Genomic DNA, 23051 nt, shown 5'->3' with positions numbered 1-23051 from the left:
CAACATTAGTTGATTGATTTCTAGGAGCCTTCGGTGAAAACGATTTAGCTGGATATCACCCTTTGAATATAACTTAAGAATTGTAAAGTACCTTTTGTATTAAAAATAGGGGGAGACGATAATTTATCTGTGTGCTTTTTTAAAAAACATTTATAACACGCCCATCAAAAAAAGATTATCCGCCCCAACCATTTATTTATTTTTACAGCATGTAATAGACATGGGATAGTGGTTAGAGTGTCAGACTAGGACCTGGGAGACAAAGGTTCAAATTCCCACTCAGCCATGAAGCTCACTGGGTGACCTTGGGACAGTCACAGCCTATAACCCACCTCACAGGATAGTTATGGGGTTTAAATGAGGAGGGGGAGAACCAGGTACACCATTTTGAGCTCCTTGGAGAAAAAGTGGGGGGGGGGTTGCATAAATAAATAAATAACACCAAAATGTATCAGGACTGGATTAAATTTTTCTCCAGCAGGTGCCATTTCCACTTCCAATTTCCTTCCTTCCACTGAATTAGTGGTACCTTGATGGTCTTCTGGTGGTTTTCCCATATTATACATGGCAGGCATGGGCAAATGTTAGATCAGTGTCCACCAATGAATCAGGAAGGATTCCTGACTCCCAACTGTTTAAAAATAGTAACAAGATGACTCCTTTCCTCTACCACTTTAAATCCACCAAAGAAGGACCTGTGTGGCGCAGGAAGTCAGCAGTTGTTGTGGAATTTGAGGGGCATTCTTACCACTGAGCTCAGATTTCACAGGAACAAGATGTCAAGGGGATATAGCTTCATGAACTTCCATCTGAGTCGTGGGTAAAACCCAGTAAGAGTGGATTTTGACTCTTCATTCTTTGCCAGCCTGATGTTCTGCCATTGCCAGGAATAAGACCAAGGTTTGAGGCAGCTCAGCATGTCAACGCACTCCTCTCCTGAAGTGCCTTTAAAACTGTCCACTTACTACCACCGCCTTGCTAAGATTTGTTCCCTTGACGCAGTTACGTTAAGTAGTGCTGCAAGAAACCTGATGTGCTGACAATGCGCAGCAACAAACACGGGTGTATCTTCAACATCTGCTCATGCTTTGAGCATAACTGGGAGCCTTGGCGCACCAGAGCATGGGACTGCTCTCTAAATGAGGAAATGCTTGAACCCGCATTGTCTGCCCTCGAAGAAAATGCCCCAGAATTTGTTTGTCTGAACCATTTTTACACAATTTAGATTCTAAATTACACGACATCTATTTGAAACCTTCTGAAAACAGGACTGAGCTTTTGAGGATTATATTTGACTTTGGGAAGATCATTACCCTCTGTTGTATTAAAGCAGTCTCTGTTCCCGAGTCTGCAATGTTTAACAAATGAGACCAAACATAACAATTGCAGTGAAGTAAGTTTTCTGAAAGCCAAACGCTCCTTGTCCCATTGCCCTTCACAACCTTGTGCATCAAGCTACCGCTCGGCTCCACAGGCTTATACTCAAGATTGCTTTTGGAATGGTTTGCCTTTTATTTTTATTATCCTTTGAAAGGTAACCAAAAGCCATTAACCCTGCTTGCCTAATCCTAATGACTTGGAGCCAGCCCAGTTCCTAGAGGAGAGGTGTCTAAATTACATGAAACATCCACCCAATTAGCAGTAATTGACACTGTACCTGGCATTTACATTACAAAACCCAAAGATCGAATGACATGGAAATTGAACCAGACGCTAAGCGAGAGATGCGAGTTGCTCTTCTTCCAGTTGATGCAGGAGAGTGAAGAAGAGGGAACTGGAACCTCAGAAGGACCAGAATTAAAACTTTGATCGCTCAGTCCTAAAACCATGGTGGGAGAATTTTAAGTGAAAGATCTTCAGCCTTCCCTTATGTTAATTCACATGTTTTTTTTTTCAGAAGAAGCTGCTCTGGAGTTCTAAAGGTAAAGGACCCGTGGATGGTTATACTTAAAACTACTCATGGGAAGGAGTTGACAGGATTCTGAGGTGACAGAATGGACTATCATTTCAGGTGACAAATGGAGAATCACTTTTTTTTAAAAAGGCCCCTTGTATAAATCAAGGTCGCTGCAATCCCTGATGGGCTTTGTTTGTTGCTCTGAAGCCCCTTTTAACATGGTTGAGTGTTCAAAAACATCACACCCACTACTGCCTATAGCTGCACAATACACTTTTTAACACCTCAAGATTCTAGCTTCTAATTCCGCTGCATATATAAGCCATTTCCAAGCAGAAGGCAGTTTAGTTTCTCCAGAGAAATGTATCAGCATTTGTCTCATATTCATGTCTGACAAGCAGCATGATGAATCTCAGCAACTAGGTAGGTTACTTAAATTCCTGCAAACAAAGTGCATAATTTCAGTTCACCAAAGCGAAATGAAATCAACGCTTACTTGTCATCCTATTCGGCTCAGGCAGGGGGTCTCAGGAGAAGTGGAAGCAATAGCAGGAACCTCTTGTGCTGTGAGCAGAGCAACAAAGATGAGATCAGGGCCCTGGGCAGCTCTCGGCAGGTCCAGCAATATGCCAAAAAGACTCCAGACACCACTCTCTGCCCAGAAGGCAGAGCTCCAAGGCACCACTACCCCAATATTAAAAAGGGCAGGAAATGGGCCCCTAATTCCTTTATGGGTTTGTAGTTCAAATCACAGCTATCTTCCCATATAAACTAATGGTGCTGGTCGCTAAGAGAAGGATGGGCAGAATTCCGCATCACCAACTTTCTTCTAAGTGAGCTACATTCTCTGATGGGAGGTGTGGTGCCCAAGGTTATCAATTCTGTATTACAACAGTGTGTTGAGTGATGACACCCTGTTTACCTAGAACTTCACTGGCACAAGAGATGCTTACAAAACTGAAATGGTGCAGAGGACGCTGAATAATCTGGAACTCCTTCAGTCTTCCTCTGAAATTAAGCAACTTATCATTCATTATGTATCCACCTCCATAGGCTGCCTTTCTTCCAAGGAGCACAAGATGGCATATTTCATTTATAGTCCCATTTTATCCCCTTGTGAAGTGGGTCACTCAGTGAGCTTCATGCCTGAGCAGAGACCCTGGAGCCAAGTCTTCCCAGTCCACGCTGAACACCCAGGCTCATGGTAACAGCACAATGTCAATGTGCAATCACACCAATCAAAATGAGATAAGAACAAAGGAAAATGGAGCCTCAAAATGGAACTCTTCATCAAGCTAGCAAAGCAGAGGCTGGGAGGACGCTGCCTCGAAACTGAAGTCATGTAGGCTGCATTTAGGGTCAGTCTTAAGTTGCAGCATGGGAGAATGTAGCAGACCAAGGTTACAGTCCTGTATAGAGAAGATGGAAACCCTGTGGTTCAGCAGAGATTGACTCCAACTTCTATCAGCCTCAGCCAGCATAACCAGTGGTCAAGGATAATGGGAGTTGGGGTCCAAAAACATTTGGAGGGCCACAGTTTTCCCATACAAAAAGGACATACAAGCTGTCACAGTCCAGTTCACAGGCGATTGAAGTCCTGGCTGGGGACATCGGGACTGGGGGCAAGATGGCGGGGTGGGAGCAGGAACGGGAGTCCAGAAGCCAGGAGTCAGAAAGCCCAGAGTCTGAGGGTCAGAGAGCCAGGAGTCAAGAAGCCAAGGGTACAAGGGTCAGGAAGCAAGACATCACCAAGTCAAGGGTCCGAGAATCAAGAAGCAAGGCGTCAAATGCAGCAAGGCAGGGAATGTGTTGCTGTGCCAAAGAGCTGAAGGGAAATGCTGACCTTATATCCCTTCTCAGCTCTTGCCACCAGGTGATGTGAGTTACTAATCGGCCTCACCTGTGAGCCTTGCCTCTTCAGAACAAACTTAGGAAGTCCTATTGGTCACAGGGCCTGGCTCCTGCACACACACACCTGACACTAGCAGCCTTATATTCAACTTGAAACTTTCATACCGCCTAAACTAGAAACTATCTCCTCCCTAGTTTCTCTTCATGTTTGTTTTCCAACTAACAAGAAACCTGTGTGTTTGGCCTAAGGGAGGACTGTTATGAGTAACAGCTGGATGTTACATTTTCAAAAATGAACCTACTCACAGATTTGTTTATGGACTGTCTCAGCTTCCTCCACTTTCTGTCCAAATCAGAAACCAACGCCCTTCATCCATATCCCTCCCCATATCTCTCATTCCCTCCCTCAGGCAATTCCTTTTACAGGTGGGAAACACTGAGGTCAGGAATCCAACAAGTTAGTTGGAGCTCAGTTCTAAAACACACAGCACTGATATAATAGTGTTTGGTTTTACTACCAACTCTCTCCAACAGAAAGCTGGGAGCACATGTAAAAGTGTTCATGGCAGAGTCTGAGGCTGAATTCCCCAGGATCCCAGAAGCCCCAGAATGTTTTTCGGTGCCCAAACTCGATCCTGCACAACTGATGAAATTGTAGAAATAATAGGGCCTCCCCTCGTCCTGGGAACAAGGTGCGAAAGCAGAGTTTGGGAAGCGGTCACTCAAGACTTTCCCTGCGCTCCAAGTTAGTGCAGAGAAATGACACATGAATAATAATTTGGCCCAACTCAACACTGGCAATGGAGCAGCACACAAAATCTCCCATTTGATACACAGAACCAGTTCCTCATCAACAGCATCACAGCTGGCGAGGTGTGCCATGAGGGAAGCCTGGATTGTGTGGCCATTGTTGCCTCTTCACAGCCTTGTCCTTCCTCAAGGGTGGTCGACCCAGAGAAGAGCCCTCCTATTTCCCCCACTTGGGCAAATAAAATCGCGGAGGAGGCAACTTCCCACACACATCCAAGCACAGCTCAGTTCAGTTCGTGCAGGCTCACAAGTTATATCAAGAGAAGCACCTGTGTGCATGGGTTGAAGAGTCTGGGCTCCCCCAAACTTCATCCATCTGTGGGAAGTAATAGGGCCACTGTATTCTGCTCTGGTCAGACCTCACCTGGAGTACTGTGTCCAGTTCTGGGCACCACAGTTCAAAAAGGACACTGACAAACTGGAACGTGTCCAGAGGAGGGCAACCAAAATGGTCAAAGGCCTGGAAACGATGCCTTATGAGGAACGGCTAAGGGAGCTGGGCATGTTTAGCCTGGAGAAGAGGAGGTTAAGGGGGGATATGATAGCCATGTTCCAATATATAAAAGGATGTCACATAGAGGAGGGAGAAAGGTTGTTTTCTGCTGCTCCAGAGAAGCGGACACGGAGCAATGGATCCAAACTACAAGAAAGAAGATTGCACCTAAACATTAGGAAGAACTTCCTGACAGTAAGAGCTGTTCGACAGTGGAATTTGCTGCCAAGGCGTGTGGTGGAGTCTCCTTCTTTGGAGGTCTTTAAGCAGAGGCTTGACAACCATATGTCAGGAGTGCTCTGATGGTGTTTCCTGCTTGGCAGGGGGTTGGACTCCATGGCCCTTGTGGTCTCTTCCAACTCTAGGATTCTATGATTCCACACAGGGAGGGCAGCCAGTGGCTAATTGGCCACAATTGGCGCCCATAAACGTGCCATGGCATACATAACTTCCCCCCATTCTATCCCCACAACAACCCTGTGAGATGGATTAGGTTGAGAGGCAGTGACTGGCCCAAAGTCACCCAGTGAGCTTCATACCTGAAGGGGGATTCGAACCCAGGTCTCCCAAGTCTTAGTCCAGCACTCTAACCACACTGGCTTTCATTGAATAAATCTGATGGAGCAAATAGGATGCGAATTCTGACTCTTTATGAATTCCTGGAACTTCATTGACTTGGAACCAGATTCAGTCATACTAAAAGGCTATTAAATTATACTGCACAGCAATGTCACACCATCAGGAATGAATGAATCCACTTTCTTTCTTTTTTATAAAAGTTTTTATTAGTTTTCAATACAATATACATATGGTACCATACCAAAGGTTTATCACAAATTACATATTATGGACTTCCTTCAGCTTATTTGCCAATCATCCGTAGTTAAATTTTAGTTACGCATTTCCTAAATTTAATACTGCCTTTTTCTATACCTTCCCAATCTTATTTTTCTTTTTTACAATACTCCTCAACCTTTCACAGAGCTTCTTGAAATCCCACGAACGTTGTTCATCACATATATTTTTCAGATACTCTACAAATTTTCCCCAGTCCTCGATGAACTTATGGTCTCGTTGATATCTAATCTTCCCAGTTAATTTGTCCAGTTCTGCATAGTCCATCATTTTCGTTCTCCATTCTTCCAGGGTCGGTACTTCCTCCTGTTTCCATCTTTGGGCCATTAATATTCTCGCCGCTGTAACTGCATATTGGAAAAGTTTACAGTCCTTTCTATTTATTTCATTTCCTACTATTCCTAACAGAAGAGCTTCTGGTTTCTTTACAAATGTATATGAATGAATCCGCTTTCAATGGGCTGAGCTTCTACTTAGCACAAGAAAGGTTATCTAGTCCTTAAAATCACAAAGGTATCTCCTGCTGCACGACAGTTAGTGGGATAGACCTGAGATCAAAGACCAGGGCTAGCACAATGCAACATTCTCTCACGCAGTTGATGGAAAGCTGTGAGGCAACAGTGTAAGACAGTTTACAACTATGAGGCAGAAGCCATGGCATCAAAACTTTCCCGGCATGCAGCCAAAAGGGCAAAGAACATATTGTGGTGAGAAGTGGAGAGTTGGTCAGATTTATCAAGTTCCTATCCATATACTGGAATTCAGATCATCCTTTATGGGTACAGTTCTGGGCACAAATAATCATAACACTCAGTATATTTAAATCCTTACAAAATGCAGATGAATCCTAAATCTCAAAACAGCATGGTTCTGTGAATGTTTGTTTTGTTTTGTTTTTTGGGTTTTTTTTTGGCTTGTCAGAGGCACAGTGTAATCTGTACAAGAGAGTACAAGCTGAAGGGGGAATCGTGAAGCATTCTTTTGTGCCCCGGTGATTCAGAGTTCAAAAAAAAGTTGCAGACAAGCATTTACTAAAAGTGAAAGTATTGGTTGCAAGCTTACTACAGCAGCGTAACACCACAGTGTGGCGAAGGATCAAGAGACAGTAAACACAAGAGTCTAGAAAATGAATTTACATGGAAAGAAAACCACTTTTAGTTCTTTCCCCCCGGAATAAACTTTAGAGGGGCCTAGTACTGGATCTATTTGTCTGCACTTCTACCGTGGCTGCAATTTTCAGGCTAACTGCCTACAATAGACAGGGAGAGTGGTGTTAAGTGATTCCCTTTTTGCTCACACTAAAACTGCAGTGGCTTTCCTTGCACGAAAACCATTGCAACGGTCCTTCTGAAATTTAGCAGGATTTATGCTCTCAGAACGGGTGGCTGCCTGCAAATGTCATACAATTCTGCCCCAAAAGGTTGCAGATGTTTCCTTTATAAATAAATCACGTATCAGAATTTAAATGTGTTCAGTCCCAAAGCTCCTGTCCTTATTTGTCTGTCATTTCACAGGTTTCATCCCCTCTGTTGAAAGTTATAGCTGTGGGGGGTTGTTGTCATTCCAGTAGTGAATTGGGAATGGGGGAGGGTGAATGAAGATTAATGAAGATCCCAAGATTAAATCAATCAGGCTACAAAGTGGGCTGCTTTCCAAAATACTGAACCAGGGTCCAAAATGAATCGCATGCTTGGTGGACAACCCTTTAAAAAGGTTCTGTATGTGTTATCTCAGTAATCCCAACATTTACAAAGTAAAGCAGTCCAATATTGTCCCCATATTGGAGATGAGAAGCTGCTGCTGAATTAACAATGGCTTGTCTATGGCAAAGAACAATGCCTTGCCTGTGGCCAAGCTCATGCACTCTCAATCTTCACCCATCTTGACTAATTATAGCAGCCAGAGGGCGACTAGACAAGCATGGGGAGTAAATTATTCTCGCCTCCTTTCAGGGTGGTAAAGTCCCAGCTGTGTTTATGGAAGTGATAGCTCAGTCATCCTTTCCTCACCCTCTCCTTTGGTTGGTTGGCCCAAGGCTTGTCCACATTTGAGCTGGATCTCACTTGGAATACACATTTTCTCCTCTCAGACGTGATCTCATTAGTCCACACAGGTGCAGTTGAACCTGAAAACCAAATCCATTCCTTCATGTCCATACGGACAGCCATTGCCTTTGTCCAGAATGAAATTAGAAGGGTACAGCAGCAACGATGCCTTTCTGTGTACATGGTCAGAGCACTAAAAATATATATCTGAAGACCCCTGTGGAACTAATAAAACCTGCATGAAATACAGAGATGCTCATGATCTATCACAACATGCACAGTACTCAATATAAGGATGCACTCTCTTTTTCTAAACGACTTTTGTGCACAAATTATATCTTCTCCTTTTTGAAAAAAAGTAACATATGGAATAAGAGTGATAAGACCTACTAATTTTAGCAAAAGAAGGCTTTGTTTTGTTTTTACTGGAAGCTGACAGTATCATTCTTGTGTATGTTTGTCTGCATTTTTTCAGATTATATTTTACATACATTCATCATTTTGTCATAATCTTATACAGTGGTACCTCGGGTTACATACGCTTCAGGTTACAGACTCTGCTAACCCAGAAATAGTGCTTCAGGTTAAGAACTTTGCTTCAGGATGAGAACAGAAATTGTGCTCCGGCGGCGCAGCAGCAGCGGGAGCCCCATTAGCTAAAGTGGTGCTTCAGGTTAAGAACAGTTTCAGGTTAAGAACGGACCTCCAGAATGAATTAAGTACTTAACCCAAGGTACCACTGTATGGACTTCCCAACCTATCCTTCCCTAACATCCTATTTCACACTCTTTATTTTGCTACCTCTCCTTTATTTCTGACAGTATCTGTCAGGGAACTGCCATCGGAGCCAGAAGGAGAGGGAGGGCTCCAGAGGGATTGCGGAGAGGAGAGAAGCAGCACGTCTTCTGGGGAAGGAAATCAGCGTAGCACCAGTGGAGGAGGGGGGCAGATGGGGGAATCGGAGAGGTGGCTCCAAGACTCCTCGCCGGGGACCAGCGGGGTGAGCACGGGTCCTCCGATGCCCACACCCTCCCTGCGCAGAAGGCTTCCGCGCAGGGAGAGTAGGCGGCGACTAGGCGTCAAAGAACTTTTATGCTGGAAGAAGTTCAAGAAACGCCCACTGACGGATTCTGCCAGCGATTGAGACAGCCACGGGCGAGCGGCTGTCCAGACAGAAAGGGTTCACTCAGGCAACCCAGCCAGGTGTGGCGCCGATTTACGCACGAGCAACCCCTAGAACCATTGCAGTATCATACCGGAAAACAAAAGTGAATAAAATGGCAAAATCAGGGGACAGGCAAGGAGGAGTTCCATCCCATAAATGTTTTGCCTTAGTCTGCCACCAGGACACAACCACAGCAACATGTCTGCCACCCCTAAGCAAGGAGCAGCTGCAGTTTACATTTGCTTGCCTTGTCAGATTTTCCCTGGATTGTTAACATGCACATTTTAAGGGGGGAAAGTGCGGGACAGCACTTGGGAAACAGGAACATCATATGGACGCTGCAACTTTAATGGGCAGGTTCCTTTCTCAAAAAATAATTTTAATTAAATTTTGCAATTTTATGTTCATCACAATAACATTGTCCATGCTCACAATAACATTGTCAAACAGAAGAAGAAATACAGTTCCCCGACGCCCCCCACCCACCCAGCAACTTCTGGCAAAGATGGCAAAATGTATAAAACAAGCTCCAACAAGTGTTGGAAATGTAAAGAAAAAGAAGGCATGTTTCTTCATATGTGGTGGAATTGTAAAATAATCAAAAATTTATGGGAAATGATTTATAATGAAATGAAAAGAATGTTTAAGATAACTTTTGTTAAGAGACCAGAAGCTTTTCTGCTAGGCATTACAGGTCAACACTTGCCAGAAGATCAGAAGAAATTATTCATGTAAGCCACAACAGCGGCTAGGATATTACTAACCCCAAAATGAAAAGACAATAAAATACCAGCTGAAGAAGAATGGCAAGGAAAACTGATTGGAGTATGCTGAAATGGCGAGGCTACTGGAAAACTGAGAGAGAAGGACAATAGAGACTTTTAAAAAGATTGGGAACCATTTATGTTGTATCTACAGAAACATTGCAATGAAGTGGACTCACTAGCAGGGTTTGAGTAAACACTTCCAATCAACAAAACAAAGATAGAGAGTAAGATGTAATAACTGGGAAATAGTAAAATATTAGAAGTAATCTAAAAATAAGTACGGGGAAAAGAAAAACGATAAGAATATAAAATATTCAATTGGAAGAATGTGAGGCATGAAAATAAGCAGGAGATGTTATTGAGTAACAAACCAGAAGAGGAAGTTGAGGGAAGTCGCGAGGGGGTGGGGATAACTGTATTTCTTTTTCTATCTGAGACAATGTTATTGTGATGGACATAAAATTGAATAACTTAATAAAAAATATTTTAAGAAGAAAAGAATGACATTTGCACCCACTGTGTTAATGCTGCCAGGGACTTTTTTCTGTGCTCTTATGACCAAGAGGTGGTGGAAGGAGCGAGCCGCATTCCGGTGATTGAGCCTGTCCCTGGCTATAGTACTGGTGCAGCCCCCTCACTGGGCAGAAGGATGAGGAGAGGGAGGTGGGGGAAGAGGAAACTGAAACCAGCTTAGGTTAGATTGCTTTTCAAAACTAGGGGGATTTATTTATTTATTTGTTTTAGAGGAAATGAAGGCATTTCTCTCTGCTGAAATTCATCATTCACAACTTTAAAAAGGGACACGGGTAATTTTCACCTGTGATCTCTGCTGTGGTTGATTTCAAATACTGCGCACATATATCTTAATCGGGTATTTCTCCCTGAAAAGTGTTAGCAGAGGTATTAAATTTTAAATTAAAAGGAAACCAAAGGAAAATAGAAGATCAAAGAAGACATAATCCTAGTAAGACAGGAACAGTAAATTGTAGACCGAGGGTGGACCTTGAGAAAACCCCCCCAAAAAAAGAGTTTAGCCAAGCAAAATTTAAACTGAAAACTCAGAAAAATACCAAAATGGAGATGTTAAAGAAAATCAAGAAAATGAAAAATACTTAACTGGAAAAGCCAAGAGAAAATGAAGCTAGATGAAGGAATGTGAAGGGGGGGGGGGAATCAAGTTGTATTTACCTTTTGAACTAATTAGTCTTCGGATGAAAAGAAGGAGCACATGGATATGAAATCTGCTTAAAGCAGAGAGAAAATGAGTAGCGAAAATAGAAGGCATTTCTTTTAAAAGGCAACTAGAGAAGTCATTTCATGAAGATAAAGTTGGGGTTTTGGTTGCTGAAGATAGAAACGTGCTTGTGGGGGGGGGAAGAAAAAAGACAAGGAGAGGACCAAACCGTTCCTTCTCATTTCATGTTGGTTCAGGTTGCCTTGGAAGGAGAGAAAGATTGGTAAGTTGAAAACTTGCTAAATAAAGCATTTGGAGGATGAATCTGCTGATGGCGACTGGAGAGTGACTGCTCAGGGACACGGCAAGAAAATTTATCTTGTGTTCCTTCTGCAACTCTTTGTGATAAGACTCTTTCAGGTTGCGGTGACTGAGCTGTCAGAAGAGGCCCTATTCTGCGTCACCACAATGAGGCTCACCTGCAGGTAGGAGAGCACTTCTTCTTTTGTTCCAGCTCCACTTTCCTTCAGGTTTCCCAGAGTTCACTGTACCTGAAGTCAGAGTCACCTGCATTTGGACTGTGCTGCTTTAGGTAAGTTCACATTCCACCACTCAGTGGTCTTTTTAAAAGGCAATTTTGTTTTGTATTGGTCTCTAATTTCCCCCATTTTCGTTTCTGGTGTTCTCTTCACAGGTCTCTCCAAAGAGCTCTTCTCAACATCTTAAGGGGTTTTTTTTTCCTGAGAGAACATTCGCAGAATGTTCATTTGTTTCCAAGACTCCCTGATAAATAAAATTGAACATATAATTCTCAAACAAAATTTAGATGTAATTTGTCTTCAAGAAACACATATAGCGAGCAAACATAATGGGCAGGTTCCAATCTGCCTTCATTACATATCTCTAGGTGCCAGGCAAAAACATCTCCCAGGCCTTTGACTCATTAAATAATCCATGGCTTTTTAAGATGGGGAGGTCAGTGCTACTCTGGTATGCATTTCTGTGTTTTTATATTGTAAGCTGTACTGTGATCTTCGAATGAAGGGCAGTATAGGAAGAAGGAGAAGGAGGAGGAGGGGGAGGGGAGGAGAAGAAGGAGGAGGGGGAGGGGAGGAGAAGAAGGAGGAGGGTGTGCTGGTGTGGATTCACTCTCAGTTTAGACAATGGTTGTCAGGGTTGGGAAGTGTGTGAGCAGGCATTGGGATGGGTCCAGAATCATAGAATCATAGAATCATAGAGTTGGAAGAGACCACAAGGGTCATCGAGTCCAACCCCCTGCCAAGCAGGAAACACAATCAGAGCACTCCTGACATATGGTTGTCAAGCCTCTGCTTAAAGACCTCCAAAGAAGGAGACTCCACCACACTCCTTGGCAGCAAATTCCACTGTTGAACAGCTCTTACTGTCAGGAAGTTCTTCCTAATGTTTAGGTGGAATCTTCTTTCTTGTAATTTGTATCCATTGCTCCGTGTCCGCTTCTCTGGAGCAGCAGAAAACAACCTTTCTCCCTCCTCTATGTGACATCCTTTTATATATTTGAACATGGCTATCATATCACCCCTTAACCTCCTCTTCTCCAGGCTAAACATGCCCAGCTCCCTTAGCCGATCCTCATAAGGCATCGTTTCCAGGCCTTTGACCATTTTGGTTGCCCTCCTCTGTACACGTTCTAGTTTGTCAGTGTCCTTCTTGAACTGTGGTGCCCAGAACTGGACACAGTACTCCAGGTGAGGTCTGACCAGAGCAGAATACAGTGGCACTATAACTTCCCTTGATCTAGATGCTATACTCCTATTGATGCAGCCCAGAATTGCATTGGCTTTTTTAGCTGCCGCGTCACACTGTTGGCTCATGTCAAGTTTGTGGTCAACCAAGACTCCTAGATCCTTTTCACATGTACTGCTCTCAAGCCAGGTGTCACCCATCCTGTATTTGTGCCTCTCATTTCTTTTGCCCAAGTGCAATACTTTACATTTCTCCCTGTTAAAATTCATCTTGTTTGTTTTGGCCCAGTTCTCTAATCTGTCAAGGTCGTTTTGAAATGTGATCCTGTCTTCTGGGGTGTTAGCCACTCCTCCCAGTTTGGTGTCATCTGCAAATTTGATCAGGATGCCCTTGAGTCCATCATCCAAGTCGTTGATAAAGATGTTGAATAAGACCGGGCCCAAGACAGAACCCTGTGGCACCCCACTAGTCACTCTTCTCCAGGATGAAGAGGAACCATTGATGAGCACCCTTTGGGTCCGGTCAGTCAGCCAGTTACAAATCCACTGAGTGGTAGCATAGTCAAGACCGCATTTTACCAGCTTCTTTACAAGAATATCATGGGGCACCTTGTCAAATGCCTTGCTGAAATCAAGGTAGACTACATCCACTGCGTTCCCTTCATCTACCAGGCTTGTAATTCTGTCAAAAAATGAGATCAGGTTAGTCTGACATGACTTATTTTTCAGAAATCCATGCTGACTATTGGTGATCACAGCATTCCTTTCTAGGTGCTCACAGATTGTTTGCTTAATGATCTGCTCCAGAATCTTCCCTGGTATTGATGTTAGACTGACTGGGCGGTAATTATTTGGGTCCTCTCTTTTCCCCTTTTTGAAAATAGGGACAACATTTGCCCTCCTCCAGTCTGCCGGGACTTCGCCTGTTCTCCAGGAATTCTCAAAGATGACTGCCAGTGGTTCTGAGATCACATCTGCCAGTTCTTTTAATACTCTTGGATGCAGTTCATCTGGCCCTGGAGACTTGAATACATCTAAACTAGCCAAGTATTCTTGTACTATCTCCTTAGTTATTCTGGGCTGTGTTTCCTCTGCTGAATCATTTCCTCCAAATTCTTCAGGTCGGGCATTGTTTTCTTTATCGGAGAAGACTGAGGCAAAGAAGGCATTGAGGAGTTCAGCCCTTTCTGTGTCCCCTGTTTGCATTTCACCATCTTCTCCTCTGAGTGACCCCACTGTTTCTTTGTTCTTCCTTTTGCTACGAACATACCCATAGAAGCCTTTTTTGTTGCTTTTAACCTCTCTAGCAAGCCTGAGTTCATTCTGTGCTTTAGCTTTTCTGACTTTGTGTCTACACGTGCTGGCTATTTGTTTGAATTCCTCTTTGGTGGTTTCCCCCCTTTTCCATTTTTTGTACACATCCTTTTTTAATCTTAACTCAGTTAAAAGTTCTTTAGATAGCCACCCTGGCTTCTTTAGGCACCTTCCATGTTTCCGTCTCATTGGTATTGCCTGAAATTGTGCTTTTACTATCTCCCTCTTAACAAACTCCCAGCCATCATGAACTCCCTTTCCTTTTAGTATTACTGTCCATGGGATCTCACCCAGCACTTCCCTAAGTTTTATGAAGTCGGCTTTCTTAAAGTCAAGAAATTGAGTCCTAGTACGCTTGGCTGCTCCTTTCCGTTGTATAGTAAACTTCAGAAGAGCATGATCACTTGCGCCTAATGATCCTTCCACTTCTACCCCATTAACCAGGTCATCGACATTGGTTAGGACCAGATCTAAAATGGCTGTTCCTCTTGTTGCTTCTCCCACTTTCTGGACAATGAAGTTGTCTGCAAGGCCAGTGAGGAATCTGTTTGACCTTATGCTCTTGGCTGAGTTTGACATCCAACAAATATCTGGGTAATTGAAGTCCCCCATTACTACTATCTCCCTTCCTTTTGCATGCTTGGCCATCTGTTCCAGGAAGGCATCATCTATGTCCTCCGTTTGGCTTGGGGATCTATAGTAAACTCCCACAATGAGGTCACTATTATTCTTCTCTCCCTTAATTTTGACCCAAATGCTCTCACTTTGGCTTTGAGGTTCTAAATCTTGGATCTCTTCACAGGTATACACATCCCTGACATATAACGCCACTCCTCCTCCTTTCTTGTCTGGTCTGTTTCTCTGAAATAGATTGTATCCCTCCATTTTTACATTCCAATCGTGGGACTTATCCCACCAGGTTTCAGTGATGCCTATTATGTCATATTTAGTTTGCTGTACCAAGAGCTCAAGCTCATCTTGTTTATTTCCCATGCTTTGTGCATTAGTGTACAGACATTGAAGTCCATTAGTCATTCCCCCGTGTCTCTTATTTAAGGATTTTTTCCTCCCACCACTAGGTCTGCTTGCTGTTTGCTCCATTTGGTCTATGACATTTGGATGATCATCTTCATCAATTAATAGACTCCTACCTTCAGGAGCACTGTCTCCCTCCCCCACATTAGTCAGTTTAAAGCCCTCCTGATGAGGTTTCTTAGTTTTTTGGCAAAAACATTCCTCCCAACCGTTGTGAGGTGCAGCCCATCGCTTGCCAGAAGTCCATCCTCAAGAAACTGCAGTCCGTGATCTAAGAATCCAAACCGTTCCTGTTTACACCATTTGCGAAGCCAGCTGTTTACTTCCACTATTTTCCTCTCTCTCCCTGGGCCACGTCGTTCAACTGGGAGGACAGATGAGATGACGATTTGTGCATTTAATTGCTTCAATTTCCTGCCCAGAGCCTCGTAGTCTCTTTTGATCTTCTGGAGGCTTGCAATGAATAGCGTTGCCCTCAAGCCAAACACCAATGGAGGAAGTGGGAAGATTATTTTCAATTATTCCTCCTTCCCCATGTAGCCCCTGGCCTTGTGACAGGGCCGTCTTTACCTCAGGGTGCTAGGGGTGTGTTGCACCCGGGCATTGAATTCTGTGGGGCACCAGCCACTGAAACCGCCTAAACTGTTAACTGTGAGCCCCGGGTGATTGTGTTTGATGGGTCATTTCCGTTTCTCTATTGCGGAATGGCTGCAGAATCAATGTATTTGGTGGCGCCCCCAGTGGTGTCTTTCATTTTAGCATGATCGCAAAAATGGAAAGACGGAGGTATCGCAGCCACTTTTTACTTTTTCATGTCAGCGGTTTTTTGCTGCCCCCCCCTCCTTAAAAGCTCAATAACTCTGAGCTGCCCCTCTTTAAAAAGCTCTACAACTTTGAGCTATTCCCCTAAAAGAATAGAGAGCCAGTGTGGTGTAGTGGTTAAGAGCGGTAATCTGGGGAACCGGGTTCGCGTCTCCGCTCCTCCACCTGCAGCTGTTGGGTGATCTTGGGCCAGTCACACTTCTCTGAAGTCTCTCAGCCCCACTCACCTCACAGAGTGTTTGTTGTGGGGAAGGAAGGGAAAGGAGATTGTTAGCCGTTTTGAGACTCCTTCGGGTAGTGTTAAAGTGGGATATCAAATCCAAACTCTTCTTCTTCTTCTAAAAATAGCTCAACAACTTTGACCTGCCCCCCTCCCAAATTGGGGGTGCTGGGTGAATTTCTGCACCCCGGTGCTGCGTATGCTAAAGATGGCCCTGCCTTGTGATGTGTGAAAAGGTGCTCCAGAGCATTGAGGACCCCCTGGAACCCCAAGAGAGGAAGCAAGAGCCTCTCCTCTAGTGGGAATCTCTAGAATCCTCTAGTGGGAATACAAAGGAGCCCTTCCATTCTGAGGAGGAAAGATATACATGAAGGGGCATTGAAGCTGAGCTCAAGAGCCAATCTTATTTTAGCAACCTGGAAAAAGAATCTGGGTCAAGGCTGACAGTGACCAACTTAGATGAGTATTAAGGGAGGCTTGGAGCAGGACAAAGGCTGGAGTCAGAGAAGCCAAGATGTTAGGGAGACCGCCAGGCAGAAGAGGGATGCTCACAGTGAGGACCAGGTGGGCAGTTGCTCAGGAAAAGGTCAGCATCTCCCCTCAGGGTTTTCTGTTAACAGCATATTGGAGAAACTGATGACTAAAACTGCAAACCTAGTCACCTTTTCTTGGAAGTCCCATTGAAATCACAAGTATGATCCAGGAGGACTTTGGATTCAGCAGAAGCTGGCCCAAGTTAACCTTTGATGTACCTCTTTACATTCTCTACCATTGTCAGAGCACCAACAGTGGCACCAGAGATTTGCCCAACTGCCACAATGAGGCCTCCTCTGGTTGACCTTCTTCCTCACCCACAGACACAGTGGGTTCAGCCCCACTTGGCCGGGCACTTAGAAGTGCCCCCTAAGTATGTGATCCTATACATGTCTTCTTAGTTGAATTCAACGGGGCTTTATCCCAGGTAAGTGGATATAACTTGTTAAGGGATTCCAGAGCTTTCATAGCCTGTAATGTTCTTGAAATATAATACAATACTGTATAATAATATATCAATTGCCAATATTTTTTAATTTCATCACAGTCCCAGAATATATGAATATAATTTGCATGTGCTTATCCACAGCACCAGCAATTATCATAAAACAGGTTATTAAAATAAGCTTTAAGTTATATGAGGTTAAGTGCCAGTGGTGTCACATTTTATAAAAATTCTCCTTCAAATGTATTGCAATTTAATTTCTCCCAACTTTCTCGTCCCACCAATGCAATCCTTTAGCCCGAATTGTGATGCGCAGATCTTGTTCCTATCTCTTCTGGTATGGTTGTGTTTCTTCAGAGTATGGTTCCTTAAGGATTCCATATATCATACTAACTGGCCATTTTTAACTGACCTCTGCAACTTCTAATGGCTTCTACACTGCATCATATTTTCCAGTTACAGCCACCTTGAAAATATTGATGTATTTTAGAAGCATATTGATTCATTTTGTTTATACCTTCTTCAAAGATACAGCAGTATCGCTCTTATAAAATTATATTTATGTGCATATACCACAAGTGTCCCAATTTGACATACTATGTAATATCACTCTCTGATTAATTTGTTTATTATAACAGCAGGAGTTATATGGAGAAAGATCGAGACTAGTTGACCCATACCGTATAAATAGGACCGATATGGATTTTCACATACTACTTTAAGATATTTTTATTGTAATTCCATACAATATTCCTTAAAGACAGAAACCTCCCAAACTGCTCGTATTCATAAAAATCCATTCCTTTATATTAGTCATTGGTATACCCACATCCATAAATTAGGTATCCTACATGCATCGTAAAATCTTTTTTTTCAACTGTGTGGAATTCCTCCAATGAGAGGAATTAGCAATAAATTTTTCAGATAAAGTCACTTGACATGGATGACATATTTGATACAGAGTCAGAGATGGTTCGAAGTAGTACCCTGGTCATATTGTTTTGAAGACCTTTCAGCTTGTACAACCCGAGGATCTAGACAAACGGTTCACAGGAGTCTTCTGAAATATGCCAGAATGGGTTTGGACATGTGGGCCTCATGGGTTGTGAATGCCTTCTTGAGGGATGGAGTAGTTCCTACTGTCCCAAATGAGGCAAGGATGAAACCTCTTTTAAAGAAGCTACATCTACATATACAGTGGTACCTCGGGTTAAAAACTTAATTCGTTCCAGAGGTCCGTTCTTAACCTGAAACTGTTCTTAACCTGAAGCACCACTTTAGCTAATGGAGTCTCCCGCTGCTGCCACACCGCCGCTGTGAAATTTCTGTTCTCATCCTGAAGAAAAGTTCTTAACCCAAGGTACTATTTCTGGGTTAGCAGAGTCTGTAACATGAAGTGTCTGTACAGTGGTACCTCGGGTTACATACGCTTCAGGTTACAGACACTTCAGGTTACAGACTCTGCTAACCCAGAAATAGTGCTTCAGGTTAAGAACTTTGCTTCAGGATAAGAACAGAAATTGTGCTTCGGAGGCGTGGCAGCAGCAGGTGGCCCCATTAGCTAAAGTGGTGCTTCAGGTTAAGAACAGTTTCAGGTTAAGTACAGACCTCCGGAACGAATTAAGTACTTAACCTGAGGTACCACTGTAACCTGAAGCGTCTGTAACCCGAGGTACCACTGTATACATAAATATATATCATTTTATTTGTTCAAACCATGCTCAAGGCGGGTTACAACATGAAAAAATACATAATTGCAGACATAACAAAAGTAGTCATAAGCAATAAATAAAACATATCAAAAAGTCTGCAGCCAAACTGAACAATTTCCACATAAATCATGATAAGATTTAAATTAAAGGTTTTAAAATGTAGTATTACTAACAGTAGAAACAACGAAAACCCCTCAGCAATATCTCAGCCCAATATTCTGTTCAGGACCCTTAACTGCCCGGGTCCTTTTCCTTTTCCTTTTCCTCAGAGGCCTTCCCTTTTGTGGCTGGAGTCATTCAGAGCCTTGCCCTCAAGGACCAGGTAGGAATAGAACTGCAAGTCAGATAGCAGATCTTCCAGGACTTACAGACAAGATGGTCTCTGAGCTCTTCAGCAGCCTCAGGTTTTGTAGCCAGAGCTAGTCAGGTCCCGACCCTCTAGGCCAGGTGAGAAAAGGTCTGCAAGGCAGGGAGCAGGTCTTCCAGGACTCACAGCCAAGATGGTCTAGGGACCCTTTGGAGTAAGATACCTCAGTGTCCAGTATTTCATTCTTGCACAAAGTGGTGGTATTGGATGAAGCTGGCTATTGGACTGGATTGGTTTCCCTGTTAGATGACTTCGCAAAGGAATAGAAGGTAGGAGTGTAAACCTATTAGTGCTCCTGGACCTCCCAGCAGATTTTGATACCATTTGCCACTGTATTCTGGTCAGACCTCACCTGGAGTACTGTGTCCAGTTCTGGGCACCACAGTTCAAGAAGGACACTGACAAACTGGAATGTGCCCAGAGGAGGGCAACCAAAATGGTCAAAGGCCTGGAAACGATGCCTTATGAGGAACGGCTAAGGGAGCTGGGCATGTTTAGCCTGGAGAAGAGGAGGTTAAGGGGTGATATGATAGCCATGTTCAAATATATAAAAGGATGTCACATAGAGGAGGGAGAAAGGTTGTTTTCTGCTGCTCCAGAGAAGTGGACACGGAGCAATGGATCCAAACTACAAGAAAGAAGATTCCACCTAAACATTAGGAAGAACTTCCTGACAGTAAGAGCTGTTTGACAGTGGAATTTGCTGCCAAGGAGTGTGATGGAGTCTCCTTCTTTGGAGGTCTTGAAGCAGAGGCTTGACAACCATATGTCAGGAGTGCTCTGATGGTGGTTCCTGCTTGGCAGGGGGTTGGACTCGATGGCCCTTGTGGTCTCTTCCAACTCTATGATTCTATGACTAGGCTACGGTATGCTGTTCTACCAGCTGTTCAAGTTGGTTTTAGGAGACATGGTGTCATGGTGGTTCTGGTCTGTCCTAGAGATTCTGCCTCAGATGGTGCTGGGGGATTCATCTTACATCCTTTACGTTTAGCTGGTGGAGTGCATTAAAGTTCCATTTGCCCCACCCACCCTCAAAGCTGTTTACTTCTTCCAGCAATTCCAAACAGATTTGAAGTTTGTGTTGCAATGTCGGCAATATGCAACCAATTAGTCACCATTTTCACGTATATATTTCCTATACGTTCAGTTTCAGTCCACCTGCCTTTTCGAACCCCTTTCCCTCCCGAACCGGGACCGGGACTTCCTCTGAGGAGCAAGGCACCCAATACTCATTCTCTTTCAGAAATGCAGCGATGAAAAATATGGCAAGGTTGCCCAACTATGAAGGGTTCTGTTTACGGCTTGGGTAATTTTTGTGGCCTTTTGTGTATTTCCTTTGGCGTAGATTACATTAATTTATCATCTGAGAGTAACGCTGATAGAAATATTTTAGTCAATTGCTCTTTTAAGTTCATGTCAACGAGCTTGGTGCTAGCCTCGGGCCAAAACAAATAGGATACATTATTTTATTGTGTGTTCAGGTGGGGATTCCAGGAATTATTTCCTAGGTAAGCCGGGACATTCGTACACTTAGCTTAAAGGGGAGGAGAAAGGAAGGGAAGTCAATTGGGTCAGGTTCCTCACTTGGTTCCTCAGTCCTTGGGAGCTCTTCTGTCCATCATCAGGATCTTTAGGTAGCTCAGTTCTAGTCATATCCCACAAACACTGTTTTTTCTTACTGCAGCTCTGCTGAATGACTGTGCTGGTCCCGGGGGGGGGGGTACCGTGCGGCGTGGTCTGAGTCCGGTCCTGGGTCGAGGGTCTGGAGGCTGGCCGCCAAGGGCGAAGCAGGGTCCAAGGCAAGGAGCCGGGCGTGGTCAGGAACTCCAGAAGGGCAGGTCTGGGTGCTGGCAGGAACAGGCTTCCAGCGATGTTGCTCCCGCAACCTGGGACTGGGCTGACTGGCCTTTATCTTCTCTGGGGCCTAGGGCGATCCCAGTCCACAGGTGACTCGCCTCTCCTGGCCTTAAGGCGAGCACTCCTCCTGAGAGAACTTAGTTCCCTCCGCCTCTCTGCCCTGAGCCTCTGCAGCTCCGGAGAGGCTGGAGGGTTACTGGACCCAGAGGCAGCTTCACCTTCCCCTGACCGGGCTGGGAGAGGAGCACCTGCAGGCAATGGGTCCTCGATCACCTCCGGAGCCAGAGCGGATTCATCTGGTGTCTGCTCCTGAGGATCCGGCACAGGTAAGGGCCCTTCAGGTTCAAGCCCCTGCCCTGGCTCAGCCGGCCCTGAAGGAGGGGACTCCTGTGAAGGCTGTGATTCCTTCGGTTCAGCCTCTGAGTCCGAATCCCAGGCCATCCCAATGACATAATTGCATAGTTCCTGCAGATCCATAGCAGAAAATCTGCTTTGCACACAGAAAGTCCCAGACTGGATTCCCAACATGTCCAGGTTAGGCTGGGAGAGAATCCTGCCTGAAACTGCAGCACTTCTGCCTATCCTTGGAGACGATACAGAACTAGATGGTCTGGCCAACTGAATAGCTCAGTTGGTAGAGGGTGAGACTCTTAATCTCAGGGCTGTGGGTTCAAGCCCTGCGTTGGGCAAAGATTCCTGCATTGCAGGGGGCTGGATTAGATGAACCTTGCGGTCCCTTCCAATTCTGTGATTCTATGACTGCATAAGGCATATTTCTGTGTTCCATCTACTGCTTTGATCATGCTCAGGGGAGAACCATCGTTTGGTTTGTAAACATTTGTGATAAGAATTTATCCCAACCTCTCCCCCATTTCCTCATTCCCTAGGCACCTCACTCTGTTTTCCTTGCCACAATTTGTTGCTGTTGTTGTTGTTTAGTCATTTACTCGTGTCTGCCTCTTCGTGACCCCCTGGACCAGAGCACGCCCGGTACTTCTGTCTTCCACTGCCTCCCACAATTTGGCCAAACTCATGCTGGTAGCTTCAAGAACACTGTCCCACCATCTCGTCCTCTGTCGTCCCCTTCTCCTTGTGCCCTCCATCTTTCCCCACACCAGGCTCTTTTCCAGGGAGTCTTCTCCTCTCCTGAGGTGGCCAAAGTATTGGAGCCTCAGCTTCAGGATCTGTCCTTCCAGTGAGCACTCAGGGCTGATTTCCTTCAGAATGGATATGTTTGATCTTCTTGCAGTCCATGGGACTCTCAAGAGTCTCCTCCAGCACCAGAATTCAAAAGCATCAATTCTTTGGCGATCAGCCTTCTTTATGGTCCAGCTCTCACTTCCATACATCACTACTGGGAAAACCATAGCTTTAACTATACGGACGTATGACCTAATACGAGGATGGGTACTGCTATTCCCTCATCCCTACCTAAATCTATGTTCTCTCCATAAGCAAGAGGCACTAATCCCCTTCAATCACTTAGTAATAGGAGTACAAAATACGACTTGAGCTCTGCTTTGGATGCCAGCAACAATCCATTACACAACTCTGCTATAAACTGCCATAGTCGGCTGCTGTGGTACTAACCACATAACGCAGTCTCATTTGGGAATTGCTTGTGTAACATAGACTGGAAATTTTACAATGCAGGAGAATGAACACTACAAACTAGCACCAGTTTCGTAACTCTTCCTTGTTTGGATAGTCTTGAGCCCCCAATGGAGGGGTGCATAGAGGCTGCCGCCCTTTAAATGTCCCACCAGCTGAGCATAAGACTGACAGTCTTGCTGATGTCACAACCTTTGCAAGATGTTTAACCAGGCTTTATGTTTCTAATGAGATGACTATCTTGGTATTGACAGTTGAACTATTATGTCACCAGGAATGAAATGGGACAATCCTGAATTTGAGAACCAGAAATCTGATGCAACACAGAGTAAGGGCTCGAAGAGACCGATACA

Source organism: Podarcis tiliguerta (genome assembly GCF_965153285.1).
Source record: "Podarcis tiliguerta genome assembly, chromosome: 17".
NCBI lineage: Eukaryota > Metazoa > Chordata > Lepidosauria > Squamata > Lacertidae > Podarcis > Podarcis tiliguerta.
Note: the sequence above shows the minus strand (reverse complement) of the source record.